Source organism: Pteropus medius, unplaced genomic scaffold (assembly GCF_902729225.1).
Source record: "Pteropus medius unplaced genomic scaffold, Ma_sr-lr_union100, whole genome shotgun sequence".
NCBI lineage: Eukaryota > Metazoa > Chordata > Mammalia > Chiroptera > Pteropodidae > Pteropus > Pteropus medius.
The window spans coordinates 21,754,025-21,773,318 of NW_024344240.1; the positions used below are offsets into that span (position 1 = coordinate 21,754,025).

At 45.5% G+C, this 19,294-nt stretch overlaps 1 protein-coding gene across 1 annotated transcript in view; it reads left to right on the top strand.

Moving 5' to 3' along the window:
• Nucleotides 1-1,009: 1,009 nt before the first annotated feature.
• CRACR2A (calcium release activated channel regulator 2A) overlaps nt 1,010-19,294 on the top strand; it is a 141,734-nt gene continuing 123,449 nt past the window's right edge. The window contains exon 1 of the mRNA XM_039869118.1: nt 1,010-1,282. The gene's annotated coding sequence lies outside the window, so the exon portion shown is untranslated. The remainder of the gene's footprint in view (nt 1,283-19,294) is intronic.

The following is a 19,294-nucleotide window of genomic DNA, read 5'->3' on the forward strand; positions in this document are numbered from 1 at the left end:
AAGACTAGAGTGCCAGAAGGAGGGTTGGGGAGGTGCCCTGATGGCCTCCTTAAACTGTAGTGGGAAGTGCGGGGGTGGGGTGGGGATCTGTGCAGCCCTTCGTTGGGTGTGTGGGTAGTGAAGGGAAGTTGTGGGGCTAGTGGTTGGCTACCTGAGTTTCAAGGACAGGAAAAGATACATCATAGAGATTTATGATAGCTGCTCAATAATGGTTATTTCTATCCCCTCAGGAACAGGGCTTAGTGTGGAGGGAGGGAGAGCAGAAGCGGGGAGGGAAAGGGGGTCCTAATATATACAAGACTATGAGGACACAGGCTCAACAAGAAGGCGCTGGGCTCTTCTGTTCCGGCCAGTGTCTGGGGAAGGATTCATTGAGAAGGGGACATTTCAGTGAGGCCTGGATGTATGAGGAGTATTTCAACAGGCAGGGAAGAAGGGGGAAGGGCATTCCAGGCAAAGCCAGAACTCCCAGCAGCTGGTATTTGGAAACGGCCTGTGTTTCCAGAGCAGGGGTACACGTGTGTTTGGGGAAAACAGGAGTGAGGCTGGAAAGTTAGCCTGTGGCCAGACAGCCAGCATGGAGGGCCTTTTGTACCAAGCTGAGGATCATCCCCTCAGCCTGACTGCCTTGGAAGTTCTTTGAAGATTTATTTAAAGCATTATTAAAAATATGTATTGGATGCTTTTTTATTGTACGAACATTCATGCCCACAGAAGAATATGTAGAAGAGACAGAAAAGTATAAAGAAGGACAAAATCCTCAGATATAACAGCTGGAGTAGACTGAGATGATGGGAGTTTTCCAGGATGCATACCCAGGCGCCACCTCTCTTCAGTGGGCGCCTGAGGCCCCAGACTAATTCTCCTCCTTTAGAGAAATGCCGGGCTCTGCAACCTGTAAACATTCTGGAATCAGGGCAAGGGGCCTAGGAGGACTCAGGAACAGAGGGGCCTAGGCAGCCCAACCAGTGGGGCGGGCTAGGTCAGCAGCAGCCCCGCCCTCCCCACCCAGGCTCCCTGGCAATGTGAGGTCTCCTGCCGGCCGGGACTCCACCGCGCCGTGCGTGCAGATCCCGGAGGGCGCCCAGGGGTTGGCGGCCGGCAGCGCGGGCTCCCGGGCGCCGCCTCCACTTCTACGCCGCCAGAGACTAGTCCAGCCCGTTCGGGTTCCGGGCAGAGAGAGTCAGGCGGAGCAGCCCGCGGGGCAGGCGGCTACCTGACAGCTGTGAGCCGAGCCGAGCAGCAGCGCCAGCAGATAGAAGGGAAGGCGGCAAACCCCAAGGTATGGTGGAGGACTGGTGGGCGTCCTCCCAGCTCTCTCCGCCCCGTGCAGCCCCAGAGGCCGGTGCTTCCTGCCTGTTTCTCCCTGGCAGCCAAGAGTGCGCCTATTTGTGTACAGCACATGGAGTTCCTGGGAGGGCCTGCTGGAGACTGTGCACCGGGAGGGGAACAGCTGGACTCCTGACCCCTGTCCCCAGGCCTGGCCTGGCCCTTGATCCCTTCTCTCAGGGGGACTGGAGGAGGGCAGAGGAGCACTGGGGCTCAGATCAGGAGGGGACCTCAGGGACCCTTTGGCCACATCCAGCCTGTTCATTTTACAGATTCAGAAACCGAGGCTCAGAGGTGAAGTGACTGGCCCAGGGTCACTGGTTTAGAAACCAGAACTCCTCACTTGCAAGTCAGTGCTGCTAAGAGCCCTTGCCACGTGGGCCAAGACAGCAGCGGAGCTGTTACCCGTGCTTAGAAACAAAGAACTCGGGAGAGACAAAGTCAGAAAGACAGAAAGAGTCACAAAGAGAACCTCCCAGAACAAAGGAAGAAGGTCAGGAAATGGGCTGCTACTGGGGCTGCACTTCCTCCCTGACCCCATCCGTGCTGTGGTCTGGTGTGTGACTCAGCCGGCCTTGCTGACTGCGGTTGTCCAGTGTGTGTGTGTGTGCAGTACATAAAGTGCAGTATGAAGGTGTGTGCATGTGCCCATGTGTGTATGTGCGTGTATGCATGAGGATGCAGTGAATCTACCCAAGCATGTGGCAAGGCTCTCTGAATCCGTTTGTCCCCTTTCACACAATGAACTTGGACAAGGGAAAAATGTAGTAGTAGTAGATGATGTGGTGAGGAATGTTGGTTGGGATCAGAAGGTTGGAATTCTTGGAATGGTGGTGAGGAACATTGGAAGGCCTGGAGTGTTAGATTAGGGAACTTAAACTTTGTTATTAGGCTCAGGGGATATTTTGATGGTTTCTGAGAAGGGGAATGGTGTTTTTGGGACTCAGAAGAACTTGGCATTTGGCAGCAATATTTGGGATGCACTAACAGTAAAGGAAGCTGCAGGAGGAGAACCCGGGAGGGAGAAGATTGCAGTGACTATGTGGGGCCGAACAGAGCTGTTGGGAATGGAGAGGAAGGGGCACGACCAGAGACACTGCTAAAAGGAATGTGTGGAGAGGAGGAGAAATAGTCTGTTACAGGCCTGGTAAGGCATTTTCCAAGATGATCTCATTTAATCCTCCCAAGAACACTATGAGGGGATTATTACCTCTATCCATCTTGCAAAGGAGGTGATTCAGAGTCAGAGAGGTTAAACAACTTGTCCAAGGGCACACAGCAAAAAAAGTGGTTAGGCAGGGATTTGAACCCAGAGGCAGATGGAATAGATCTAATCTGGTAGCTGAATAAATGTCAGAGGCCAGAGCAGAGGGGGAGACCATGATGATGGAGATGTGGGTTCCAGTGCTGGGCAGGGAACCCCAGGAGTGGGGTCAGGTTTGGTAGGTGATTGGACATGTGGGAGCCTGTGATGGCACCATGCACGGGGACGGGGACTGCAGTGGCCATTGGTTCTTGTGCGCCCTGCCTCGAGGCTCCTTGTGAATTTGCTGAGAGTGTTCTGGGTCCAGCCTGCAGGCTGCTGGGATGCTGGAAGGCAGCTGAAAGAAGTTGTGCTGAGGGAGGCTGCTAGAGGGATCCCCCCAGGATCGGGCAAGTCGGTCACTGAATTCATATCACTCCTTTACTTTTCCTCCACAAGAAACAATTGCATAGTCTTAGTTCACAGAAGACTCAGGCTTTGTCATGACTCCTTGGACAATAATTAATTTAGGTTATCATATTGTTCCAGGCCTTGTTTCCCTGCTATGTTTGACCTATAAAAAGGGCCAGATGAGTTCTAAAGATGTAATTACAGACAATTGTGGAATTTCGTAAGTGCCATTTCAGGATCCTAAGAACAGGGCCAGGGCCTCTTACAATGTCATAGGATCCGATGAGCTAGGGACAGGTGTGCCCTATTTTACAGATGGGGAAACTGAGGCTTCAGAAAATCATGGTCTTCACCATTGGCTGGTGAGTGGCAGAGAGTGGTACAGACCCTTGGGCTTATGACTCAGGTTTTGTTCTCACCAGCTGCTTGGAGAGCAGCCTCTAGCCTCCCCCATAAAATAGCCCTTGGGGTGATTTTTATAGGCAGGTTTTGTCATTGGATGGACCATTTCAAGCTATTACTCTCTTTTTTCCCCCTTAACACAAATTCACACACATACCCAAAATGCCACATTATTTCCATACATCTGTCTAGTGGTCAGGTAATTTCTTTGACATCTCAAATTATTTCCTTTCCTCTAAAGAAATTTGGTAAAGCATAACTCAGTTAGAGAGCCAGAAAGTGTCTCATCCAAGTATGCAGGGTCAGTGGTAGCCCTCAGTAAAGTCAAAATGTGCTTGCGTGTGCTCCTGGCACCCTGAGGCACTGGCGGGGAGCAAGCAGGAAGGAAAGGATGGCTGTGGGAGAAGAGGAAGGAGAGGGAGAGACAAAGTGAAGAGGAAAATGAAGAAAGGAACAACTGAGATTATGGCACAGATACCTCGGTGGCATGGGCAGAGCTATCCTGGGGACATACACTTTGGGAACTTGGCTTCCCAATACTCAGAGAGGCAGCACAAAGCAGGGAGATAACCAAATGGACAGAAAAAAAGACAAGAACCAGCCTTAACATTTATCATGCAACCTGTTCACTCTTGAAAGAGAAAGAGAGAGTATTAATAATGATGCTGGGACAAAAGGCATAAGCCGGTTGTCTTAACACACTGGTCATCCTCAGGACAATCAGTATCCATTAAGTGCCAGACATGTGTTTGCTCTTTTAAGCTTCACTACAACTCAGTCGAGTAGGTGCTGCTGTCGTTTCCATTTTATAGAAAAATTAACAGAGGAACAGAGAAGCAAATATCATGCCCACAGTCACACAGCCAGTACATGAGAGAAGCAGGATTTGAACCAAGGTAGTTTGGCTGTGCCAGTGCCCATGCCTTCAGCTTCACACTCTGCTGGCCCTCCACTCATCAACAATATCGAGACCGGGGAAACTCCTCTGCCCTCTTCCAGGACACAGCAGTGACATTGTGGGGTTCTGTTTCTCTCCGGATGCTGCTCTCAATGGCCAGTTTAGCATGACTTCATCTGTATAAAGAATGAGTTTGTGGTTGAGGCTGAGGTGCTGGGGTGGAGTGGGGGTAAGCACTCTGTAGGTTTTGTCTTCTACAGACTCTGCACCTTGCTCAAACCAGCCTTGGCCACAGGTCTCTAATTTCTGATTCATTCTTGCCTCGTACCCTCTCAGACTAAATCACTGAGGATGTACGGACTGGGTTAGACAGAGGAAGACTCTCTCATGAAGGCCAGTTTTGGGAGTGGGTTTCTGAAGGCCCTCATCTGCCTGGGATAACTCAAAGGGTCACTGTCTTATGGACAAGGTTACATGCAGGGTCTTGCCTAGCTTGAGGAATGTAGAATTTTCTTTTGTGACAGATTCTTCCAGAGAGTGCATTCTCTTTATCAGTTTGTTTTGGCTCTCAGCCCTGACTTTCTTCAAATTTCAGCATGGCTCTTTTCTTCCCTGGTCTGCTTGTTGACACATCCTGGATGGGCTGGCCGAAATAGGCATTTACAGGGGCAGAGCCTGACCCTAGATGATGTTCCAGGCCTTTCTAGGAGATGCAGCAAGGTCAGCAGACAGGCTTCCCAAGTGGTTCAGAGTCCAAGGGCCTCTGTCCCCACCGAACCTGTGCTGAAGACCCCTTATTCATGAAACAGAGGTGTCCTGCTCAGGAAAAAATGTTTGGCTGGTGGGAGGGAGGGAACTGTGAATTATGTGAGAGAGCTCCAGCAGTGTGGCTGGCTTGGCTCAGCACCCAGCCCTCTGCTCTTAGAGCTCCCCTGGGTCTGTGCAGTTCTGTGCTCTGCTGGGCTTGGAGGAAAGGTGAGAAGGGCGAGTCTTAGCACATGTGCTGTGGGTGTGCCAAGACGTGATGGGACCAACTCTGGGACCTCCCAAGCCTGTATCTGCGTTTCTGGCCAGGCAGCTTCCTTAACTCCCTTTTAAACTCACAGTAGCACTGGGGAAGTAGGAGACTGGCTATAATGGCTCAATTACCAGTGCAGACAAGAGGAAAATCTCCTATTACCTGGGCGATTGGTTTATTTTCACTTTATTTACTCTAGCAATCGCTCAGTGTTGAGCTCCAGGATTTGCAGCTGGCCTGAGTTCTCCTGGCAAATACATGCACTTTGCAACATTGAATCCACATAAGCACATACCCCTACCTCTAGTTTGGAAGATGGGATTGGTGCTGAGGGAGGGAGACTTACTTCCTGCAGACCCACCCTGATCACACATGGATCTTCAGGGTCCCTATTCTCACTGCCCTCCAAGGCTGATGCACAGAAATGTACCAGACATGGCTGAGAGCTTGGCACGAACGAACGAACTCAATCCTTATTATAGCCTGTGAGATCGGTACTGTTATTATCCTTCTCCCCATTTTACAGATGGGGAAGACAAGGCTCCTAGAGGTAGAGTAACTTGCTGAAGGTTACACGGCTAATAAGAGACTCAGCTGGAATTCGAACTCAGGTAACCAGGCCTCAGGGCTATGTCCTCAACCATTCCTCAGTCTGCCCCTCTGAATGCTGAGGTCAGGGCCCAGATCTGTAACTGCTCATATGTCCTCAGGATTCACCCTCTAAATCTGAATTTCTTTTCCCTTCAATGAAATGAGAATGATTATCTGCTAGTTCATCTTGGGTGAGCTCATGGGTGTGAAAAGCACCAATGGTGAAGGCTTATATGGCCCTATCAGCAGTGGTGGCTTTATCTATTGAGAGTTTGCTGTTGAATTCTCTTTTCTGGGGTCCTCCTTTCCCTTGTTGGTCCTTGTCAGCATGCTAGTCTTAGACTGAAATTCCCCAGAGGGCACAGACAGAATCACTCACCTAATTAACATATATGTGTGCTGATTAGGTGACCTGTGCCACCTCAGTGTCCCAGGGGATCTGATTTAAGAAGAGAGAGTATATTCCCTTCAACCAGAATTCACAGTCCTCTTGGAGGGATGATCTGAAAAGATAATCGACGCTGTTAGAGTTTATAGACAAGCAGAGTCAAGAGCATTTCTGTGGCTTTACAAAGGATGTGGGATTTGAGCCAGACTTAGAAGACGGAGCAGACTCTGGACAGGCAGAGAGGAAGGCGGAAGCAGCAAAGGCGAGGTCCGTGACAGAGAACAGAGCACGGTGGGCAAAGACGTGTTGGTCGATGGCAGGAGGGTCCTCCTGCTTGGAGGCTCCCCGGAGGGGTGGATGTCACAAGCTCACTTTTTCCAGCTTCTAGCTGAACTCTCCACCAGGGAGCTACCCATAGGGCTTTCAATAACTGGGAAGTGGGGGAACGATCAGCTGTTGGGGAAATACTGTTGGGTCCCAGTGTGATCAGGCCCAGGCCATGGGCATTTGCAGTAGCTGTTTCCTGAGGCACAGAGACAGCCCTTTACTCTTTTGGCATGATAGAACCAAGTTGACATGCCCTTCTGGGGCCATGAATGAGGTCAGGTCATGGTGAAGGAGGATAGAGACACTGGCCAGAGAGATTACACCTATCTTCAGCCAGGGTTTGTTTTTCTGTGGGGAAGGAAGAGGTGGTTTGTCAAAGCTACTCTTTCTATAACTTGAGCAGGAGTGAAAGTTAGACTTTTTCCCAAAGGCAAGGGTTTTGTGAACTAGATAGCAGCACCACCGCTCCCACATGGGAACATGGAGGGGGAGGGGGTGGTGATCCTTGTGTTAGAGCCATGTGCATTACAGTCAAAAGTTACTGTTGGAAGATGCCGTCAGGAAAGACAGATTGTTCCGCATAAGAATCGAGATCTTTCTCTGGTGTCATGGTCTGTGGTGGCTTTTGGTTTTCAAGTCTTCCAGGAGCTTGAATTAAGTGGACTTCCTGGATAAGGAGAGCTCCATGCAATGGAGATCTTGACTTGCGGGGCCTTCAGTGTGGTGTCTGGGGGCACCCTGCCTTCCCTACAGAGTCCCATGGATAGAAGGTGACCCTAACTCTCCTTTACATTACTTTTATTTCAGTGTCTAAAGTGAACTGAGAGTTGAGTTTAGGATATTGTTCTGTTTTTGATTTTCTTTTGATAACTTAGACTTGTTTTACAGGAGTAAAATATACATGATGTAAAGTTTATGGTTTTAATCATTTTAAAGTCTATAGTTCAGTGGCGTTAAAACACACTCATGGTGTTATCAGCCACTACCACTATCTCCAGGGCTTTTTTCATCTTCCCAGCTGATAGGGCTTGGTATTAACCCTGGCACCAAAGAGTGCCCCAGCCTCTCTGTCTCAGCATCCCTTGCCATCAGAGGCCCTTTCCACTTGGGCAATCTTTCTGCTTCTGTTTCTTGTTACTTTCCGGTTTTTAATTCTCTGCTTCAGCCAGAGGAGCTTCTGTGAGTCTGCCCCTTTTGCGGGGCTGGGTTATGCACTAAGCACCTTTTATAGCACCTCGTACATTTCTCCCAATGATACTATAAGGTGGTTATTATCATCTACTTTTTCCCGATGAGGAAGCAGCATCAGAAATGTAACATACCTAAGGGCATAGTAATTTCAGAGCCCGGATTTGATTCTGGACTCTGATCCTTTCTCTCATCCAGACGGGAATGTCATTGTACAGAACCAAGTACAACCAGCCATGCCTCACACATTGGTGTCTACTCTAGAAGGTTTCTAGAATCTGCATGGATTTGGGTATGTGTTCTATGAACCCTCTTTCATTAGGCTTCTTAACCGGAGCCTTTAGCCAAAAGAGAATTTGCTTGAAAATAGCTTAATTACATACATAGATAAACCACTAATGGAATTTACAAATCAACTAAATTAAGCTTTTCAACCAATTACACATATACTATAAAAGTGCGAGTTTAGCCTTGACCACCCCAGGCAGAAAGATGGCAAGTCTTCTTGGGCCAGCAGGGGCTTGGTCACAATGTCAGTTCTTGTTCTTGATCGTGATCAGTTTTGCTTTTCTGTCCCCTCTTGGTGTCCTGCTGTAGCTTGACTCTGCATTTACTTGACAAGGTAGAGTATTCCTAGGGCGTGATTATCCTGGCTGCAAATAATGGCTAAGTGTATCTCCTATTTCTCCAGCAGGTATTCTTTCCAGCATTTTTATCTTCTGCAGTGTGTCTCTGGCACATTTCTTATTGCTCGTCATGACCCTCTCTGTGGACTGTACTAGCTCCTTCTGTGCATCCTATACTCAGATTTTTGGGGTTCATCTTTGTTTGGGTTTGGGGTTCTGGCTTCAGTAGGTGTGGCTTTAACTCTGGAAATGAAGCCAGTTAGAGAAGCAGCAACGCACCCTGCAGACTTTCACATGGGCCCCATTCGTAATTTATTTAGTACCAGCATGTGCTAGGCTGCTAATTTAGGACTTAGCACCCCCATTTTACAGACAGGGAAACTGAGGCTCAGAGAAGTTAAATAAATTGTTCAAGTTCTGAATTTAAACCACTTCTGGCTTAAACACGTACATCATGGACACCCATGCTGTTGATCCCTGTCCACCAGACTAGCTCCCTACAAAGGGCTGAGTCCTTGGTTCGTGGGGTCTGCTTGATGACAGAATTCTGTTAACACACCTGTGAAAAGTGAGCAGAATCCCCTAACTCCAAATTAGGCCATTCAGAAATATAAGGGTAGGGCCAATTGTACTTCAATTAAAAAAAAATCTGCTATAGAACTTCTTTTTTAAGGAATGCAATTTCAATGCATTTAACCACAGCTTGAATTAGAAACAAAGATACAAAAAGGAACTGCTAAGTGAAATGAATGTTAATGAAAAAAATTACTAGGCCTCCATTATGTAATCACACATTGCAAACAAAAAAATTTTTTTTTAAAACCAAGCCCCATTTACTGGAGTTAGAAATAGAATAGAAGCTCTAATTTGTACTGAATAGCAATCACATTATACCACATACCGTATCTGAATTTTCTGATACTTTAGGGTTAAATCAATGCTGATTTATTGAACGTTAATGCCAAGAAACAAAAAAAACCTCAAAAAACAAAATGGATCAACAGATACTTATTGAGCACCTATTGTGTGCAGTGCATTGTTCTGGGAGAAAAAAAAACGAAGGCTGTAATACTTCCTTCGACACATACGTGACTATTGCCAAGGGAGCAGGACAGATGGTATGTGCTTTAGAAAGAAACAGGTTTTGGAGACGTCTTAACTAGGTAGGTGAGAACTGAGCTGGACCCTTGAGGATAGTAGAATTCAGCTGACAGGTGCTGGCAGGGAGTCCTGGGAGGGTGTTCCATGAGGGTCCTTAAGTCCCTTTTAACAGTGTCTGAGAACCAGTCTGCATGGAAGTTGAACCAATGAAGTTCTACCCAGGCTGTAAGACGTGCCTCAACCCTACCAGTATTTCTAAGGTTTACATCCTCCAGTGCTGGCCTTCACCAACAGTTTACCATTTTAAAAATGTGAGGAGCCAGGAGGCGATTCTGGATTCTCTGATATTCCTCCTCCAAGTAGACAAGGACATCTTCTCGAATCAAGCACAGCCGACCCTGCCCAGGCACATGAGTGTCTACTCTGGTAGGTCTCTAGAATCTGCATGGACATGGGTTTGATGGTCCATGCTCAGTTAGGATGGAGATGGTGTTTAGATCCCTGTGGAAGGTGCTGTGGGGCTGTGGAGTAGAAGGAAGCAGGCAGGGTCACCCTTGGAGATTCACCCTCTTCATACAAAGTTATTCACCAGGAAAGCTTACCAAAATAGACCGAGAGGGGAAACCCAGGTGATAACTCTTTTTAACAGTAGGCTCACTACTGAATTCTTTCATGTCTGCTGCCTGATTTCTTTTTAGCCCTGGTTATAGGGCCAGAGGCAGCTTTTCACAGATTACCACGTCTGAGGCCTGGTAACAGTGGTTAGTCCTGTCCTCTCTGGCCCTGCCTGCCTGGGTTCCTGGCTTGTTCACTCACCCTGCAGCTGTGTCATGCTATCTACCCCCTGCAAAGTCTCCAGAGGCCCTTTAGAAAGAGATGTTAATAGCACAGTGATGGTCATGGCTGATTATCTTGCCCTCATTCAGAGAACACATGTGTCCACTCTGCTGCTGATGGCAGCCTGTGAACTCCAAACTGATTGGGGTCTAATTAGTGCTTCTGAGTGTGTGTTTTCCTGTTCTGGGCTAAGACACAAAGTGAGAGACTAAGCCATGCCTCATATTCTCCTGCCTTGCACCTTCTGAATGTAAATGCCAACCTGATGGAAGTCCTGCTGTGGGCCTCATAGAATGCAGTTCTCCCAGGACCCGGCCCAAGAGCAGGAGCACAGTCCTAGAAAACTCGGGCAGGCAGTTGTGCTTGGCAGCAGGCTCTGGCAAGAAGAGCCTCTTTACTTGCTCACTGTGGGCCTCAGCTGCCTTATCGATAAAATAGCTGCCCTGCATAGCTCTTAGGTGTGTCATAATGATAGAATGAAACAGTGACAATGTGAAAGTACTTTACCAAGATAAAGCCTTTTAAATAGGGCAGCTTAAATTTTTTGCAGCCAAGTAATTTCCATCCATTCATTGGATTGGGTTAAATTAACCATTCGCTTCACAGGTCATTATAATAGGTCAATGGAGTGTTGGCTCAGGCCTTAATTCTCGAATCAAGCACAGCCGACCCTTAATTTAACCAGTAAGGTGAGCTGCACAGCGAGACTGAGGCTCAGCCAGCAGCTGGTAGTTCAGAGCTATGCAGCCTGCCAAGCAAGACTCTCAGGTGGAAGTGGGAAGGGTGTGGGCTGACTGGGGCCCCAGGGAGCCAGGGCCCTGCCTCCATTTAAAACAACATAGAGATACCCGCAAAGCTAGTGGGAATCTGAGGCTTTGGTGTCTTTAAGAAACAATCCACAGTATGTCCTAATATCCAGAGCTTCTTCCCACCCTTTGCAGATATTTGCTCAAGGGTGTGGAGAATGGAGGTAACCATGGATAAGAAAGGCTGGAGGGTGATGGGTGTCAGTGAGTACGCACATGTGTGGTCAGACACCCCTCAGCTTGACTTGCTGTACATTCAAGTCAACCCTCATTCACTGAGTACTTCCCTGAGCTACGAGATGGGACTGTTATTACACTTAATTTAATGTAGAGGTGAGGAACTTGGAAGCTAAGCAACTTGCTCAGGGTCACAAAACCAATAAGTGTAGAACTGAATTCAAATGCAGGCTCTTGGACTGCAGACACTCCACTCCCGATGGCGAGTTGTACAGTTGATCCTTGAACGACACGGGTTTAACTGTGCAGGCCCACCGACACACGGAATTTTCAACTGACCCGTGCACTTCAAACCCTGTTGTCCCAGGGTCAACACCTAGTCTGGAAATCTATGCATGCATGGATTTTCAACCGCACGGGTGGTGGGCACCCCTAACCCCTAGGTTGTCCAAAGGTCAGTTGTACCTGGTGATGATCCTTCACACTGACAAAGCTCTTTGCAGTTTACACAGCTGTCCCAGACTCCGCTTTTTAATCTTTACAGCAGTGCAAATATGTGACTAGTATGCTGCGTATTGTAACCCAACAGTGCATATTAAATGAAATTGTAATTGAAAACACTTAGTTAATTGTAAAATTTTCTACAAACATAATACAACCATTGCCTTCGAGGGGAAGAAGACATAGGTAACAAATGTCAGAGTAAGGATGCCAGCCCAGGTCTTAGAACTTCAGGAGTAGCGCTATTTGTTTCTTTGACACTGTCCAGGAGAGATTGGTTCTGGGTTTATCTGTCCTCCCACCCCTTCACCCACCAAATTGTTGCCAAATGAAAATTAGTCAGAGAACTTAAAGGAGACTAAGCTAACTTTTTTTAGCAGCTTCATATTGCTTTGGCTTCTTTGTCCTTAATGAAACAGCATAGTCAAGGATGGAGCTGGGAAGGGTGTCTCAGCACTGATATTAGGGTGCAGAAGCTGCAGCAGGGGGATCATTTAACTGCTGCTATCTCCTAGTTGGCAGGAGAGCCCTAGAGAGGGGCTTGGGCAGGATAGGCCATTTTGCCCTGTGGATGGGCCAACGTGTATTTATAAAACTGTGAACACAAATTATTTTAAAATTGTCAGTTAAACTAGAATCCAGGATATAGCCCTGGGGCTTGTGAATACATATGCAGTGTTTGTTTGTTTGTTTGTTTGATAAATCATAAATGTTTTGTTTGGAAGATCTTAGGCTTGATACTGAAAAGACAGAAAGAAAACAACCTCTAAAGTTCAGCCCTGTAGTGTAGATTTACAAAATATAAGAAAGGGCCAGAATTTTATCTTACACTTTAAGTAGAGGGGGTCATTCTTTGTTGCTATCAGTATCTTATTTACTTGTTTATTTGTTAATTTTTGAAGAGATAAGAGTCATATTTCTTCTATGCCTTCTAGATGCAGAGTCTATGTTGAAAGCATTTATATGTGTTTGCTCATGTATTCCTCACAGAAACCTTGCATAAGTGGCATTATTATATGAATTTTTAAGATAAGGATATCAAAATTCTGAGAGATTAAGTAACATGATTCGAGTATTCCAGATAGCAAGAAACCACAGCAGATATGAATATAAACAGGTCTGACTCCAAACCTCTGTTATTTCCTCAGCAACAGACTGAGAAAATTCATTTTCATTTCCTTTGTTCTTCATTCCTTCTTTAATCTCAGATCTTCCATCCAGAATCTCTTTCCTCCTATCCGAAATGCATCTTTTAAAAATATCCTTTGATGAGGGTCTACTTGTTTCAAACTCTCAGTTTTGTTCATCAGATAATGTCTTAAATCTCCTTATTCTGAAAGAGTATTTCCTTTAAGTATAGAATTCTCAGATGACAGTTACTTTCTTTTAGCACGTTGAAGGTATTCTGTTACCATCTTCTGGCTTGTAATCACTGAAAGGTAACTTGTCTTTTCTCTCTGGCTGCTTTTAAGTTACTTTCTTCATCTTTGGTGTTCTGTGGTCTCACTGACCTGTAACTGGTGGCGGATTTTCTATTTATTCTTATTGGACTCATTGGCATGTTTGAATGTGTGTGTTGATATCTTTCCTCACTTTTGGAAAATATTTAGCCATTATTTGTTCAAATGTTCTCTCTCTTATCCTTCTGGGATTCCAAATAGACATGTTAGCCGCTATTTTTCATATCTCATTAAGCCTCTTTCATATTTTTCTGAGTCTTTCTTTGTCTTCCTGTGCTGCATTTTGGTTAACTTATTTTGACCTAGCTTCCAGTTCACTACTTCTCTTTCAGACTGTATCTAATATGCTATTAAATCTGTCTACTGTATGTAATTTCAGTTACTTAATTTTTATTTCTAAAAATTCTCTTCAGTCCATTTTTTCAAATCATCTTGGTTATTCTTCATGATTTTTTTGTTCCCTGCACATATTGCAAGCTTGTCTTTAACTTCATTAATTACATTATAGTCATTATTATGCGAATAAAACTGACTATTATTATAGCCAGAACCTGCATATTCCATTATCTGAAGAAGGCCCTGGACAGCGAATCCTTCCTTTCTTGCCAGATCATCAATGCTTTTAGAAATATTGTTTTATATATATATGTGTGTGTGTGTGTATGCCAGTATATATTATATGGTATATAAATGTATATAGATATATATACACTTCTGATGACATCGAAATGTGTGTGTGTGTGTGTGTGTGTGTGTGTGTGTGTGTGGTATATATATATACACATTTTTCAAGATTTTCAAGTTGTTTTCAGTGGGCAGATCAACCTAAGAATTTAATTTACCGTACTACTGGAAATCAAAATCTAGCATATTTATTTAAAATTGATAAAATGATGAGAAAGAAAACTAATCAAATTTGGGACCTAGAATTGTCCCTATTGTACTGAATGCATTTTATGAATGCCCTGAACAGTGCATGAGATTCTTTAATGAGAAGCCATTCATAGTGTGGCTTGTCCAGACAGAGTGGCAGAGCCATGGAGACTTAATCTACTAGGCACCCACTCCCAGAGGATATGACATCAGAAATAGCATGACAAAACAAGAGGAGGAGATTTTCAGGAGACTTCCTGTTCAAAGGAATCATTTTATCTCTAAGGGATTAGAGGCCCTTTAGGAGAAGAAGTCTTGGAAGACTTGTTCCCCAGTTGCTAGTGTGAGCCCTACCAGAGCCACTAGGGCTCGGCCTTATCTCCACTTAGAATTCAGGGGTATGTAGTCTTCCATCCCAGTAGTCCTCTGTGAGTATTCAGAATATATGAAGAGGGACTACAGAGTCCAAGATGACCTCACTCTCCTTCTCCCCATTTACCACATCCAATCCCTCAGTCTCTTGAGCACACCTTCTAAACAGCTCTAGAATCTGCTCATCCATACCTACTCACTTGCCGCCACCCTGGTCCAGGACACCAGCATCTCTTGCCTGGACTGTAATAATTTCCTAACTGATCTCAATGTATCTACTCCCTATTCATCACCTTCCCCACCTAAATTCATTCTTCACAAGCAACCAAAGTCATCTAAAAAAAATGCAAATTAGATCATGTCTCTTCCTAACTTTTAGGTTTTACTTCAGTGATTTTCTATGACTACTTCGATGAAGTCCCAGATCCCTAACCTGGCCCACAAAGCTTTGTTTTTAAACTTTACTCCCGGCCACTCCTTGCCATGTTAAAACTGTTCTACACCCTTGGTTTCCTTCCATTTCTTGAACATATGAACGCTCTTTCTCTCTGCAGGTGTTTGTACCTGCCTTTTTTCTCCCTAGAACATTTTCCATCCCCTTTCCTTTATTCACTCCTAGTCATCTTGTGGGACCCAACTGAAAGGTACCTTCCTTTCCCTCATCTTCTATCTACATTTGTCTTATTGCTCTATGCTCCCAATCACAAGCATTCTGTATGTCTTCACGTCTTCATCAGACCACTTACCTCAGTTGTGATCCCATAATTATTTTTGTAGTTTCTGTTTATTACATGTCTTCCCCACTGCCTGGTAAGAGCTGCTTCATGTATGCCCTGCTCGTTACTATATTCCCGATACAAAGCACGAAGTCTGGCATGTGGTGGATAGTTCTCATCTGAAAAACAAATCTATGAATGAATCTGGCTTCTGTCCCCATCCCTTCACTGGGACTGCTCTTGCCGAATTTACCTGTGATCTCTTCATTGCTAAAACCAGTGTTTCTTTTCAGTCTTCTACGTTTGAAACCAGTGTCAACCCTCTATTTCTTTCATTCTCCAGCCTTCCTCATTCTTTGATTTTGAGATATTTTTTCTTTTGTTTTCTTCTCTCTAAGCTCTGTTTCTGAGCCACCTTTGCTCTCTTGCTCCTTAAATGTTAGCATCCTGCATAATTCCAGCCTTCATTCTTTTCTTCCTACACAGTTTGTGAACAGTCTTAACTTTATCTATGGCTTCAACCATCACACTTATGCTGGTGAACCCAAACCTATATGCCCAGCCCTGACCCCACCTCTGAGCACCAGGTCCTTCTTTCTCTGGGCATTCTAAATATTTTCAACCTACGTCCCACAGATACCTCAATCTTTACATTTCTCAAATGGAGCCAATCTTCTCAATCTTGTTTCTCCACCAGCATTGTCAGTCTGGCTAAACGGTTTCACTGCTGACTCAACTTCTGAAGTTGGAAGCCATGAAATCGTCCTGGAAACCTCTGCCAGCTCTTTAGCCCATGTCCAACTGTTATCACACTCTGTCTTGAATCTGTTCTCATTCCTTCTTTCTCTGTACTGCCACCACCTCAGTGCAGCCCCTGCCGTTGCTCGTCTGAACCATGGCCCCACCTCTTGGCTGGGTTCCCTCCATCTGGCCTCTTCTCCCTTTGGTCCATTCCTAGCATTAGTGCCATTAGAGGTCCCATCCCAAAGACCAGAGCTTAATCATGCCACTTCCACCTTCATTCTGCTTCACTTCCACCTTCCCTCCTAAAGCCTGTACAACAAAGCCTGTTCTCCTTCTATGATATGCAAGGTTCTTTACAATCTACCCTATCTTTCTCGCTGACTTTTCCCCACCATTCATATTCCTCTGAATATGCCGTCCCTTCTCATTAAAAGTTTATAGCAGGGCTTCTCAAATGTAAGCGGGCACCAGAATCACTTGGAAGGCTTGTTAAAACACAAAATGCTATAACTTAACCCCAGAGGTTCTGATTTAGTGAGTCAGAATGAGACCCAAATCTGGTTTTGTAGCAGGTTCCCAGGGGAGGACCGTTATGAGAGAACCACCAGTCAGCGACTACTGTGATAAAGAGTATGAGCCCAGGAGCACTGCTGCCCGGGTTCAAATCCTGCCACTGCCACTCACTTCCTGTACCACTTAACCTCTCCATGCCTCAGTTTGCTTTCCAACAAAATGGACTAATATACCTCATAAGCTTAGGGGAGGCTTAAATTAGTCAATACGCGGAAAGCATTAAAAACAGTGCTCACTTCACTGTAAGTGGTCAGAAAATGTTAGTTGCTAGCATCGTTTATTACCATTTATATTATTATTTCTGTCCTTGGTGGTGAATGTCTGCCTCCCTCACTCTTTTCTGCTCACAGTTTTCTACTTTTCTTCAAGAATCAGTTTCTTTTCGAGGCGCTTTTGCAATACCTCACCCCCAGGTCTTCCTCTCTCTCCCTGTGCTCACACACACCAGTGTCCACATTTTTGTCATGGCATTTGCCACATGGCACTTACCTCCTTACCAGGAGTGGTCTCTCACCCACAGTGCACTCTTCAAGGCTTCATTTTTACGTGGTATCTGGTACATCATAGGGACTCCGCAATGTTTCTTAATTAAATAACTGGAATATATTGTGGGATTGATTCCTGTATTAAAAATATGGTAAAATGTGTCCAGTCTGGGGAAAGGACTGTGGTAGATATCCCTGTATCCCTGACACAGAGCACAAAGCCTGGCATGTGGTAGAGAGTTCTCATCTAAAGAACAAATCTATGAAGTGTATTGGAGAAGTCACAGGATGAAAATTAAGTGACCTTAAGGGTCTTTTCTACCCTGAAAATCTATAACGAATTACTTGAACTCAAGTGAGAAGACCTTTCCTCTGTCTGTCCTACCTGCAGGTCCAGCCCTGACCACAGCTGCCCTTCAGGAGACTGGCCTGGAGCCTAATCAGGTCATCAGATTGCTTGTTGAGGGTGGGGCAGCAGCAACTTGTACTGTTCCTCATGAACTCAGCCTGGGGCTCCATCTGGCACTCAGCATGGCCGCGTCTCATCTTAAGGTGAGAGCTGCAAGAGGATCCCTGGGCAAGCCAGACCCCAGAGATTTGGAATTCAGAGGGAGCTCTAGGAAGGTTCATTCAAGGTCTGCTGCCTCCCCTATCCCCACATGTGTAACTGGACAGGAGGCTTGCTTATGGTAAAAACCAGAGGTTCCTAGAGGCAGGGTATAGTGGGAGCCACAACTTGCAAGAGGGCTGGGTCGAATCAGCAAATGTTCTGAATGATGGAACAGGAAATAGTATCTCTGATGGAGTCTCTGATTTCCTGTAGCGCTCTTAAAAACTGTTAATCAACTTACCAAAGTGAATTCTCAAACCACTGGATCTTTTGTTTTCTGCATGTCAGATTCATGGAATGCTGCAGAATAGATGTATCTTCCCTCCAGGGTCCACCTCTCTGAATAGAAAAAGAAAGCTGTTAAGAAACTGTTGAGAGAATCTTCCACCAAGGGTAGCAGATAATGACCATGGATGGCAGTGGATAACCACAGTAGGCAAGAAGTTTGGTTCCATGCCAGGAGCAGTGGTGAAAGCTGCTAGAAATTGTTTATTAGCCTGACATTGGAAAGTATGCCCAATTCTTCCACACACATATATCAGGATCAGCTAAAATGAAATACAGTAGAAGACTGAATCTAGGGCAGTACAGTGGGATTTAGTTACCAGTGACTTCTGTGGCATCCACTGGGGAGTAAAGTAACACTTATTTGGTCATTATGAAATGTGTTGTTGTATTTTATGTGTCTGTCTTAAATCTTCCATCAGATTGTCAACTCGTTGTGGGCACTAATAGAATATTTTATTTCTCTTATATTCTTCACAAGGTCAGTACTCAGTAATTATTTACTGGTTGATTTTTCACTGCCTACCTGTATAATAAAACTTGATTAGTCAAGGGCCTAGAATTTTCATTCATTTGGGTGGAGTTGTCATCAGTATCTATTGAGCAGGCACTGAGACAGAATAGCATCAAATACCTTTGTCACTTGAGCTGGCTTGAGTGTATTCATTTCCTAGGGTTACCATAACAAAGTACAAAACAGAGTGATTTGAAACAACAGAAATTTATTGTCTCACAGTTCCGGGGGATAGAAGTCTAAAGTCAAGGTGTCGTCAGGGCTCTTGCTCCCTCTCTAACCTGTAAGGGAATCCTTTCCTATCTCTTCCGAACTCTTGGTGGTTTGCTGGCAATCTTCAGTGTTTCTTGACTTGCAGCCTTGTAAATCAAACTCTGCCTTCATTGTCACATGGCATTATCTTCACATGACTATCTCCTTTCAGGGACACCAGTCATATTGGACCAGGGGCCCACCCTACTCCAGCACAACCTCGTCTTCACTAATGACATTGACAATGACCTTATTTCTAAATAAGATCACATTTTGAGTTATTGGGAGTTAGGACTTCAACGCATCTTTATTTAGAGATCACTATTCAACCCAGAACACTGAGTGAGCTCATTTGCAGAACATACACAGGCTAGGGGTAGATATTATCAGTGTCTCTTGGTGCTGACTGGGAGAGACAGGGAGAAGAGTACAGGAGCATGTGTCCTCTATCCTCTAGGCATTCTCTGGGCAAGTTTGCTTGAGCTGGAGCCCAGGTGAACACACCATGATACTGTGCTCCAGTGCGGGAACTCCACGCTTTTACCGCTCCCCCTTTTTTCAGGACAA